This window comes from Candoia aspera, chromosome 6, assembly GCF_035149785.1.
Source record: "Candoia aspera isolate rCanAsp1 chromosome 6, rCanAsp1.hap2, whole genome shotgun sequence".
Taxonomy (NCBI): Eukaryota; Metazoa; Chordata; class Lepidosauria; order Squamata; family Boidae; genus Candoia; species Candoia aspera.
The window spans coordinates 95,099,706-95,110,400 of record NC_086158.1 but is presented as its reverse complement, the minus strand read 5'-3'; the positions used below and the strand labels follow the sequence as shown (position 1 = coordinate 95,110,400).

Here is a 10,695-nt window from a genome sequence, read left to right as displayed (position 1 = left end):
AAATAAAAAAAAGTCCCCTTTTATATAAAAAAAAAAGTATTAACAAATCCTGAAAAAATGAAAAGGTGGTGTTAATTCTCAGCTATACACTGAAGTCATGTAACCTGGCCTGCAGGCCCTGAGCTTTCATTGAACCCATTTTTCAAATTCAGTTTAACAGGCTCAGAACCTCTGATTTTATTTTTAATGGAGCAGAACCTCACATGCTGTTTTACATCCCATAGGATAAGAATAGAAATAAATATAAAAATAACAAGAGGAAGTTGACAGACATTTAATAAATAGTTGATAAAATACAATGATCTAGTTAAGGAACCTCAGATTGCAGATGCTGAGTTGCATCACAAATGGGTTTGATCTACCTTTAATGCCTCACTTTTAATAATTTATTGATATATGAGATATTTAGCAGGTAGTTTTTGCTTCAGTATACACTGCTTACAAGTACATATATTTAACTAACAAGACCCCTTGCATCTCTTGATAGCCTCTCATTAAATGATCTCAGGTATCTAATGCAAACAAAGAGTAAGGTAAGTCCAGGGTATCAAGTTTTGTTTTATAAATGGCAGGTTTGGATATTGCTTCCTCTCCCTGGTCTTAATTCTCAAGCAGTCCAAGGTGTCTAAAATCACCCAGCACTTTGTAAAGAGGCAGGCTAGACAATTCCATCCAAAGAGATTTGTGACAAAGACCTCATTCTCAAGAGCAGTACAACAGCAGGAAGGAGAAACATCAGGATGGTCATGATTAGCACTGCAGCGAAGATCACCAAGAGAACTGTCCAAGCTTCTAGGACAGTTTCCACCATAGCTTCCTTTCTCTTTGGGTTCTAGAATCTGTAAGAGAGAAAAAGCTTCACATGAAGTCCATGACATCATCACTGATACCTGGAGCTACTTGCAGAGACCAAAGCATGGAGAGGGAGAAAGAGGGAGTCTGATTTGGGAATTGTCAGAATATTCTTGGTGAATCACCAATGGAGCCTTCCCCACAGAGATGGTTTTCAGGCATGCTGGACTACAGCTCCCATAAGATTTGTGGCCAGGAAATTAGGAGGATCTAGGACTAGAATCTGAATCCTATGAGGAGAGGTTGGTGGGACTCAGAAGGCTTAGCCTCAGCAAGCTAAGTGGGGATATGGCAGCATTTTTCAAATAACTGAAAGGAGGTCTCCTAGATCTGTCCTCCATAGTTCCAGAATGCAGGATACAGAATACTGGAGTGATTACAGGAAGGCAGATTCTAACAATGTTAGGTGTCGGGGGGTGGGGTGGGGTGGGGTGGGGAGCTTCCTAAGCACTGACCCAGAGATGTGGTGGTCTCCCCTTGATTGGATGTATTCAAGGGGAAGATATATAGCCATCTGCCTGGGATGCTTTAATTCATATTTCTTCTAACTGTAGGATTCTAGTCCAGTTCTTGACACTAGCTTGTTTATGGTTTAAAGTTTGCCAGCTGGAGATGTCAACTGAAACCACCTGCAGTGCCTGTTTCACCACTGAGCTATGCTCTCCATTGAATGCTGTGACAATCTTTCTTGGGTGCTTCCACAGAACCCCCATCGTTACAGTTCTCAACCCCTCTGTAGCAGTTGTGTACCTTTATGAGCAGGTCCTCCATAGCTGACTTCCCACTGAGCTGGCTGCTGGTTCTTCTCGTTGACCAAGAAAACAGCACAGATATGGCAGCCAACTAGTGCCCTGTCCTGCCTTTGTTCTTCCCCCACTAGATTTGCTTTTTGTGATGAGAAAAAATCAGGTTTTTTTAAATTGCCCTCAGAGGAAGTGGAGGATGGAAGCAAGGCACCAAGTCTATGGGAAGAAGGAGGAAATCTGAAGAACTGGGAGGTAGGGTGTTGTCTAAAATGACCTGCCCTGCAGTTCCAGAGGAAACACTTCAGAAAAGCTGAGCCAATCATTAATCAGCACAGCCTCTCAAGACCCACAATTTCACAGCATGGTGTAGACAGACCACAGCATTAATCTTGGTCTGCCCAGCACTTGTATGTGAAAGGATCTTTAGTTAAATATCATGACTTTTTTTGTTGTTGTTGCTAATTAGTCCATGTATTCATCAATTTAAGGAATGAGACATGTTGCCAAGACTGTTTTCTGGCACTTAGGTGATTTATTTAATCCACCTTCCTCCATTCTCTGTTACAGGTAACACAGTAGTCACAAAAAACAAGTAAATAAGCTTTGAGCTCATTCCCCCATGAGATAGCTCATCATGGTTCAATCTCTCAATTTTGGGCTTCCGACCCAAGAGGAACTGTAATTTAGAAGAGGACAGCCAAAACCAATGGAAGGAACCTGGACAGTTAATTCCTTCTAGGTATTCAAGAGTTGGGAAGGGAAGAAAGGACAAGAAAGCTAAAATAAAGCACAGATAAGGAATTATTTGATCAAAAAGGATCATTAATAATGACTGATTTTTTCTGTAATGTCTCGGGTATGATAAAGAAGACACATAATCAGATTTTAGAATAGTAGTAGTAGTAGTAGTAAGGAGCAGGAGCAGGAGAAGGAGAAACAGCAGTAAGTAAGTGAATTATTTCAAAAGAGACAAATTGAGAAACTTGAAAGGATTTTGAATTAGCCTTTGCATCTTCACAACCCTTTTGTTAAGGAGCCTGGCAGCCCAGTCTGTGTGCATTTCACATTTCACGTGATCTGGGGCACATAATACCCTTGGAAAGTTCCCCTTCCTTCCTATTTGATTTGACCTTTAGAGTTTTCTTGTAAATCGATTGTGCAAGATTGTTCATGAGAAGGATGTGCTTGCAGCCTGGAGCATCAGTGCAAAAGATACCATGGCAGACATGTAGTTACCAGCCATTCATGCTTTGGAATGCTGCCAGCCAAGCCAAGTTTGCCTTTACATCCTACACCTTCAACTGCATCACTTCTTAATAGTGTGGGATCTTTGTGTTGTGGCTTGAGCTTTTCCAGATGCTGAATTTTGTGACCATCATATTCTGCACTCTTCTGTGGTCCCAAGGATGCATTCATTCTTGCTTAAGTGGTTCCATTCATTGGGAAATTGAAGCTGGCAAGTTAAACTCTTCAAGCATTATATTTTGGAGGATTGAGAGCCAGTTTGGTGTAGTGATTAAGGCATCAAGCTAGAAACTGGGAGACTGAGACTTCTAGTCCTGCCTTAGGCCCAAGGCCAGTTGGGTGACCTTGGGCCAGTCACTTTCTCTCAGCCCTAGGAAGGAGGCAATGGCAAACCATTGTCTTACCTGTGCTTCTGAAAAACCTTGCCAAGAAAACTGCAGGGACTTGTCCAAGCAGTCTCCAATAATCGGATTTATATATATACACACACAGAGTATATGTGTGTGTGTGTGTGTGTGTGTATGTATGTATACACACACACACATACATACACATACATACATACACACATACAGTGTATGCATATATATATATATGCATATATACTGTATATATGATGAAAACCATAGGACAGGGTCATGGTCAAGCAGAATTAGCAGGACTTGCAAGAAAAGATTGCAATGTGGAAAGATTCCTGTTCAGGAAACTGGTCATGCTATCTATGCCTTTGGCCAGGATAGCCCATTACATTTCTCCTTCCTCCTTTTTAAAAAAATTACCCCCCCAACAATCCCCATTAGCCTTTGATGCAATCTTCGTTAGATCATTTTCATTTTTCATCCCCACCCTGAAAATTTTGCCCCAAAGCATTTGACAATTCCTTCTTCTTCTGCCTGGATATTGCTTTTTTGGCTAGATAAAGCCCATTTCCACATTCAGAAAGTTTTCTGTTGATACACAGTGTTGCCTTCAGGGTCAAAAACAGAACACATACCCTCTCTTCTTCTAAAATATTGGGTTAAAGGAGCATGTAGACATACCTTATGCTGCTCAAAATTTGTGGGAATAAAATGTCCCTCATTTCCCATAAACAAGAATGGAGGGCAGGCAACTCTGCCACCCACCAACCTCCATCCTTCATTATTTCAGTATTTTAACAGAACTGACCTGAGGAAGACAAAGCATGTAGGGAGATATTTGGAAACTGTCTTCTGCGGTACGCAAAAAGCTCAGAGTCTATGTAACTTCCTTTGGTTTAGTTGCTGTGAGGAAAAAGAGGTTTCTCCTCACTTCAAGTGACAAAAAACAAACAAACCCACCCACCACCTTGATAAACTGGTTCTCTGAAAAAAGTCAAGAATGCCCAATCAACCTGTTATTTCAACCATTTTTTAAACTGTAAAGAACTTGAGCTATTTTTGGAATCTCTGTCATAGCCATGTGGTTCATTTTCCTCCTGACTAATAGCCTTTGGGTGAGAAAGAAAAGAAAAAGAAGAAAGAATGATTTTAATGAATGGATGTTTTGAGGTGTGTGTCTCTTTATCAATTAAGGATAAAAAGATGGCATTCCAGATGTTATTTTTAAGTTTGCCAAGGGAATGCCTGCCTATAGCAGTTTCATGAAGCAGGTGCTTTCCTGCCTATAGGCAGTTTCATGAAGCAGGTGCTTTCCAAAATGTTCCACAATTTAACTTCTTCCTCCTTTGGTTTTTCCCAAATTACAAAAAAATCCCGATTTTCTTTTGAAATTCACGTTGGTGCTGCATAGTGATCAAACTGAGACTGTTTCCCATGCAGTCTATGAGCTGTGTGTTTCCCACAGCCCTGATTTTTCACCCTTGCCTGGTTCCTAGCTCCTGTCCTTTAGCTATTACATGTCAGGTCCATGTGAAATTGGGTGAAATGCAGCATCTCTCTCTCTCTCCCCCCGCCCCCACAACTTTGTTTCTTATCCCCTTCATGGAGATTAATCTTCTGATGTAGAGAGCTTTGCAAGTCCAGATGTTTCTGTATTTGTTTACAACTGATTACCTTTCACTCTCATTCCATTCCCCAAAGTGTTGAGAAGGGCCTTTGCTATACAACCTTAGCATAACATCCCCAAGTCTGCAGCCACTCAGAAAGTCTTCTGAATATATTTGTTGCCATGTCATGCCACCATAATTGCAGCTACTCTGAAGGGCCTGCTTTGACAGGCAGGTTTACTGTAATATTGCCATATCCATGGCACCTCAGCATCTGGGGGCATTCATTTACCTTTGCAATTGATCTTTCTTTTCATGTCCCCTGGCTAAGAAAGGATCGATGTTTTTTTTATTTTTGTTTGCAAACTATCAGTCAAATGGTGACAAATATATAGATCATAAGGAGGAGCATTATCAAATTATTTTCTTTTATTTTTGAGGAGTGGAGGATAAATGGATTTTTGTTAATTGATGGCCCAGTGCATTCAGGGGAAATCTGCAGGCAGGCTGAAAGGACAGCCCTTGGCCAGCCCGAAATTGTCACTATTGCTGAAGCTTGAAATTTGCAAAAAAATGTCCAAGACTGTAGCTTTGGGAATATTAGCCTAAATTTTAAAAGGTAAATACAATCCGGAAGTATTCCAAGTTCATGTACATATGCATTGCAAAAACTTGGGAAATGAACAGCTTAGTTCCTTGGGGAGTGCCTTTGCCTTTTGAGAACCGATTTGTTTAGGATTTCTCTGTCCCTTATAAGAACCTAGTTTAACCAATGAGTTTTGTTGAATTATAAAGGGCATCTTTGGGGGGTAGGGGAGAAGAAATGTGTGCTATTGAGCAAACCCAACAAAGCTGAGTTTAGAAGTTAATCATCTGGGGAATAGAAGTGTGTGTGTTTGTGTGTGTGTGTATGTATATATATCCAATAGAAGAGAATATCTGTAGCTCAGGGTTGAACGGTGGAGTCCTTGATGCTCTCTGAGCCTTGTTGTTTGCTTGCAGACGTTTCATTACCCAACTAGATAACATCATCAGTGGGACTGAGTGTGGAGTGTGGGTGGCAGTGGAGGAGTATGGGAGTATGGGGTGGGATTGTCCCTGGGCAAACCCCACACTCACCCACACTGATGATGTTATCTATGCTATTTGGGTCATGAAATGTCTGCAAGCAAACAACCAAGCTCAGAGAGCACCAAGGACTCCACATATTTATATTCCAGATGATTGAGTGAAAGAGATAGATAGATGTAAGATAGATGATAGATAGATAGATAGATAGATAGATAGATAGATAGATAGATGAAAGCAAGAGAGATACTACTTTTCTTTTCCAGAACGAACAAGTACCTTGTTAACTTTCTTATTTAGATTTATAAAATATTTACTTGATTATGATAGCTGGAGCATAATTAGTTTACCCTTGAATAATTCCAGGAAGTATAATACTTCTTTGACAAATGAGAGGTGAAGAGAGGTTGGAGACCCCGCTGAATAGTATCCTCTTCCAAACGGCTTTTCAGTTTTGAGCCAAAGACATGACATAGAAGATCTGTCTGTGGAACGTCCAAATATATTTCCCTTGGTTCTAAACTGTCACCAGGGATAGAGATTGGTCTGGATTATGAACATGTTGTTGGGAAGGATCGGGTTAAATCCATTGTTTTGATGGTTTTCAGCTGCATACACACATACACACACACACACAGAGATGGAATCAATAGGTGCCATAAAAAGACCATTTGTCACATGTAGGTTGACTCCCAGAAATACAGAGCCATAACTCCATATTTGGAGTTTCATTACACATATTTGCATGTAGCATTTGGTTAGCCTTGCTGAAGTCAGGGAAATTTCCATCTGAGCCAGTTCTGAAGAAGAGTAAGCTATGCAAATGCTGAATTTTGGAATAGATAATATTACTGACGATCTGCAGTGCAGCAGATTCACATTTATACACTTAGGCTTATATGCAGTTGGAACCAAAGAAGGCGTTTTAGCAAATGTGGCTGCCAGGCAAATCTTATTAAAGATAATGGGTATTTGTTAGTCTTGTGAAGTGCTTAGAAGAACATGGTTTATTGTCTATTATTTTAGTTATAAGGCATTTAGTTTGTGTCAGACTTTATTCTGAATGCCCATTTCCCCACAGCAAGCAAACAGGAGAAAAACAACACACAACCTCTTCTAGATTTTCCCTGTAAACTGAATAACATGAAATGATACAGTTGAGCAGGCTTTGCATAAAAATCCAAAGAGGCCTATAAAGAGAGATTTGGAAAATAGTACTATTTTCTCTATATATGACCTCAGTTGAGTAACACTTCAGCAGAACTGCTGGAGCTTAACCAACAAGTATCTTCTGTGGGGCACCAGTCCTACCTTTGCTGTGACGAATAGTTTGTTAAAACATAAAAAAGAAAAAGAGGGTACTATGTACCAACCTGATGTCCTAGAAGAAGAGCAAAATAAAAACAAAGCAATATACTGAAAGTACTCGTGATAAAAAAAGAGAGGGAGTAGGATGGTGGTCTGCTTGTAACAGCAGCTTGATTTGTGCAAATCTGGGAGGGAATTTTTTGTGCCATAGAAATAAAATATTATCAGGTGCTAACAGATTCCCAGAGGCATCCTTGACTGAAAAGTTGGCAGTTATATCTGGCCTAAATCTCATGGTGTATTATTTTATAACTGTTTGTTAAACATCCATAGTTCTTTCTTTAAATTATCCTATTTAAGAAAATGCATTCAGTACATAGATACATACCTCAGGATCCAATGTGTTGTCTTGGTAAAGATGTTGGTCTGGGATTGGGGAGAGCAAGGACCAAGTCCTCTCTTATCCTTGGAAGTTCTCTGATGACTTTGGGCCAGCCAGCCTCACCTATATCCCAGGGTTGTCCTCAGGACAAAATGAGGATTCTCAAATGAGCGATCTTTTGATCCTGGAGAAAAAGCAAGATACAGCTCTAGCCCTATAAATAAATCAAGAATAAGTCATGATTTGTCTTGCAGTGGTCACCTACTGTAACAGGAATAGGGATCCTCCAGATTGTGTCAATCTATCATTTTCAGCCACCTGAAGCTTTAAGGCCTGTGCTGATAGAACCTGGAAGTTCCACAATTTTTGGAGGACTTGGCTTCTTTACCCTGTACTTGAAATACATAAAGCATGGTTCATGCTCCATTTCCTCCTTTGGCTGATGAATGTGCAATTCCATTGAAAAGAAAAAGAGCAAGAGAGACACAAACACAAAGAGTGGCAGAGAGATCAATACCCTACCGAGCAAAACAAACAAACGAGAAACAGGTTTGTGCATTGATCTGTGCTTGCAATAAAAGTACTTTTGTGTGCAAGTTGATGTTTCACTTCTTTGTTTTTCATCACCTGTTTCCCTTTTCCTCTCTTGGTTTTTTTGGCAGATGGTTGTAGAAGAAAAAGAAAAATCCAATTCTTGTATTCAGGCAGTACAGAAGGTTGATAGCTGATGGAAATACATGATGGAACTGTAGCCGTTCATCTGTGGGTTCTCAGAATCTGGTCCAACCTAATCTCCATTTGTTCATGATCCTGTCTATGATATCTTGTAACCAGACTTTCTTGTTCTATGAGGTTGCCATATATTTTGGGGGTTCTTAAAATGTTTTGGCAATGCACAGCAATGGTATTTTTTGTTTTTTTTTGTTTTTTGGTAGGAGGATTTAAGAAAGAAAGAAAGAAAGAAAGAAAGAAAGAAAGAAAGAAAGAAAGAAAGAAAGAAAGAAAGAAAGAAAGAATACAGTGATCAAATAGATACCAGAAGTTGTAGAATAAATCAGGTAAGAAATGAAAATGACTCATAGGGGTGGATAAATATTCAACATGCAGTCTTGATTCAAGGTTGATTTTTCAATTACACCTCTTAAGTGTCTTTCCAGATCAAATTTGCAGGTGGATTTGAATCATGTAATCACATCTGATGCTTCAGATTGATTAGTTAACTTGGATGATTGCTATGCAGGCAGAAAAAACTCCCCCCCCCCCCAAAACTGAATTGGAAGACTGAATGAAAGATTAAGTGATTTGTATAGCCAAATTGAATAGATTTTTCCAAATTGAATCAGAAACCTGGATGGAATCAGGTTGCAACATTGAATTAAAAAGATGGTTCAGATCAGATTTTGCTTGATTCACGAACCCTTGACAATTAGTGCCTTTAGGAAGTATAGCGAACAACATGGTGGCAGCTAGGATAGAAACTCTATCCTCTATTGATAGTGAGCTCAGAACCATGCAAACTACTATCTCGTTACTCTTCCCTGGACTGAACAGTTCTGAATGTTTAGCTTTTACTAACTCCTTTAACATACAAACAAAACTGACTGGCTTTATAATAATGGCACATTTAAAGTATGCAAAACTCTTCCATTTAAAAATATCTTTCTAACAAATCTGTAAAAAAGTACGTTTATGCCAGTGTGTGGCTGGTGGAACAGGGACCCAGACAAGGAGAATAACATCTTGTCAGAAGGCATCCTGTGGTGTTTCTGACAAAGAGACACTTTGCAGCTCCAATGGTAGCTCCTGTCTCACACCTTTAAACTCTATGTTGCCCCAGGAATAGCATCTAAATTAAATATTTTGCAATGCTACATTAGAATGTCCGTGCTATTCTGGCACAGATAAATACACATTTCACCTGTTTTAGAAGGAAAGTGACAAATTGCAAGAAAACTGTTGTGGTCTGTCCCTTGATGACACACTTAAAGAACCCCATTGTTCATGCATAATTAGAGTGATCAAATGCAGGGGTGGAGAACTTTCCCCTTCTTTCTGGGGGGAGGAGGGAATAATTATTTTTATTGGATAGTTCCAAATGATTCCAAATGTACAGTTTATTTATATAGACAATTGAGTATCACTGCATTAGATATTAGCTATTGGCAAGAAATACGCAACAAGGAGTCGAAATACCCCATTTGAACAAATCAGCTCTGGTTTCTCTTCAGGTTATATAAATCTTTCGCCTTTAACATTCCCCTTCTTTTAATAGCTTTGGCTTAATAGAGGAATTTTGCTCCACCTCACACAAAAAGCTGACCTACCAAATATTCCTCTTCAGCAATGTTATGAAAGACAGAGGTCTTCTCACTTCACTGAGGACCATGTGTTTCTTCTAAATGTGACATATCAGAAGAGAATATTCTGTTCCTGTCTCCATGCTTAAAAGGCTGGTCTTACCAGCAGGTAAGACTAGAAGGAAGCAGATGCTTACCTTTTGTCAAACTGTTTCACCTCCAGAGTTGTTGGTTGCAACTCCAAAGGTGCTTTCTGTTTCCATTCAGGCTGTTAACATGTCCATCTTCCAAGGATGTTATGCTGTATCGGTGTAATAAAGCTGTAAAAAAAACCAAGGGAGTCTTGTAATCACTCAGTGATTGAGGATCGGGAAATAGCTGTCAGAACAGTACAAACAGGTAACTATTTGAGTTGAGTGCATGTATCACCTCCCACATGGTTGTTCTTAAAGTCACACAGTCTTTTTTTTTCCAAAATTGCTCATGCATATTTCAAGCTGGTTCTACCTTATTTCTTTCTCAAAGTTTCTGCAGCTTAATAATGATAATAGACTGGACAAGCGGTTGCTCTGCCGTATGGAGTTTGACAGAAAGACAAATGAACCATTTGTACATTAAAGCCCACTGGTCTTGGAAATGGTTTGGGTGTTGTAAAAATAATGACTGCTGCAGTGATTAATGTCACCCTGTGTGCTTGGCTCCAATTAGTTTTCAAGAAATGTAGAAGGGGTAAGGAAGACAGCCGTAGAATTAGCTGAACTTTAGATTCTGCATTGACTTGGCTTCTGATTTTTAAGAGACAATAGCGCGTAATAGAAGGATGGTGGACCC

At 39.6% G+C, this 10,695-nt stretch overlaps 1 long non-coding RNA gene across 1 annotated transcript; it reads right to left on the bottom strand.

The window, feature by feature from the left end:
• Positions 1-484: 484 nt before the first annotated feature.
• LOC134499549 (uncharacterized) lies at positions 485-10,124 on the bottom strand. Its single transcript, XR_010068160.1, has 3 exons — positions 10,062-10,124; positions 7,574-7,751; positions 485-839 (listed from the first exon to the last, which is right to left on the bottom strand). It is a non-coding gene; the product is annotated as an uncharacterized LOC134499549 (long non-coding RNA).
• Between the last annotated feature and the right edge of the window lie 571 nt (positions 10,125-10,695).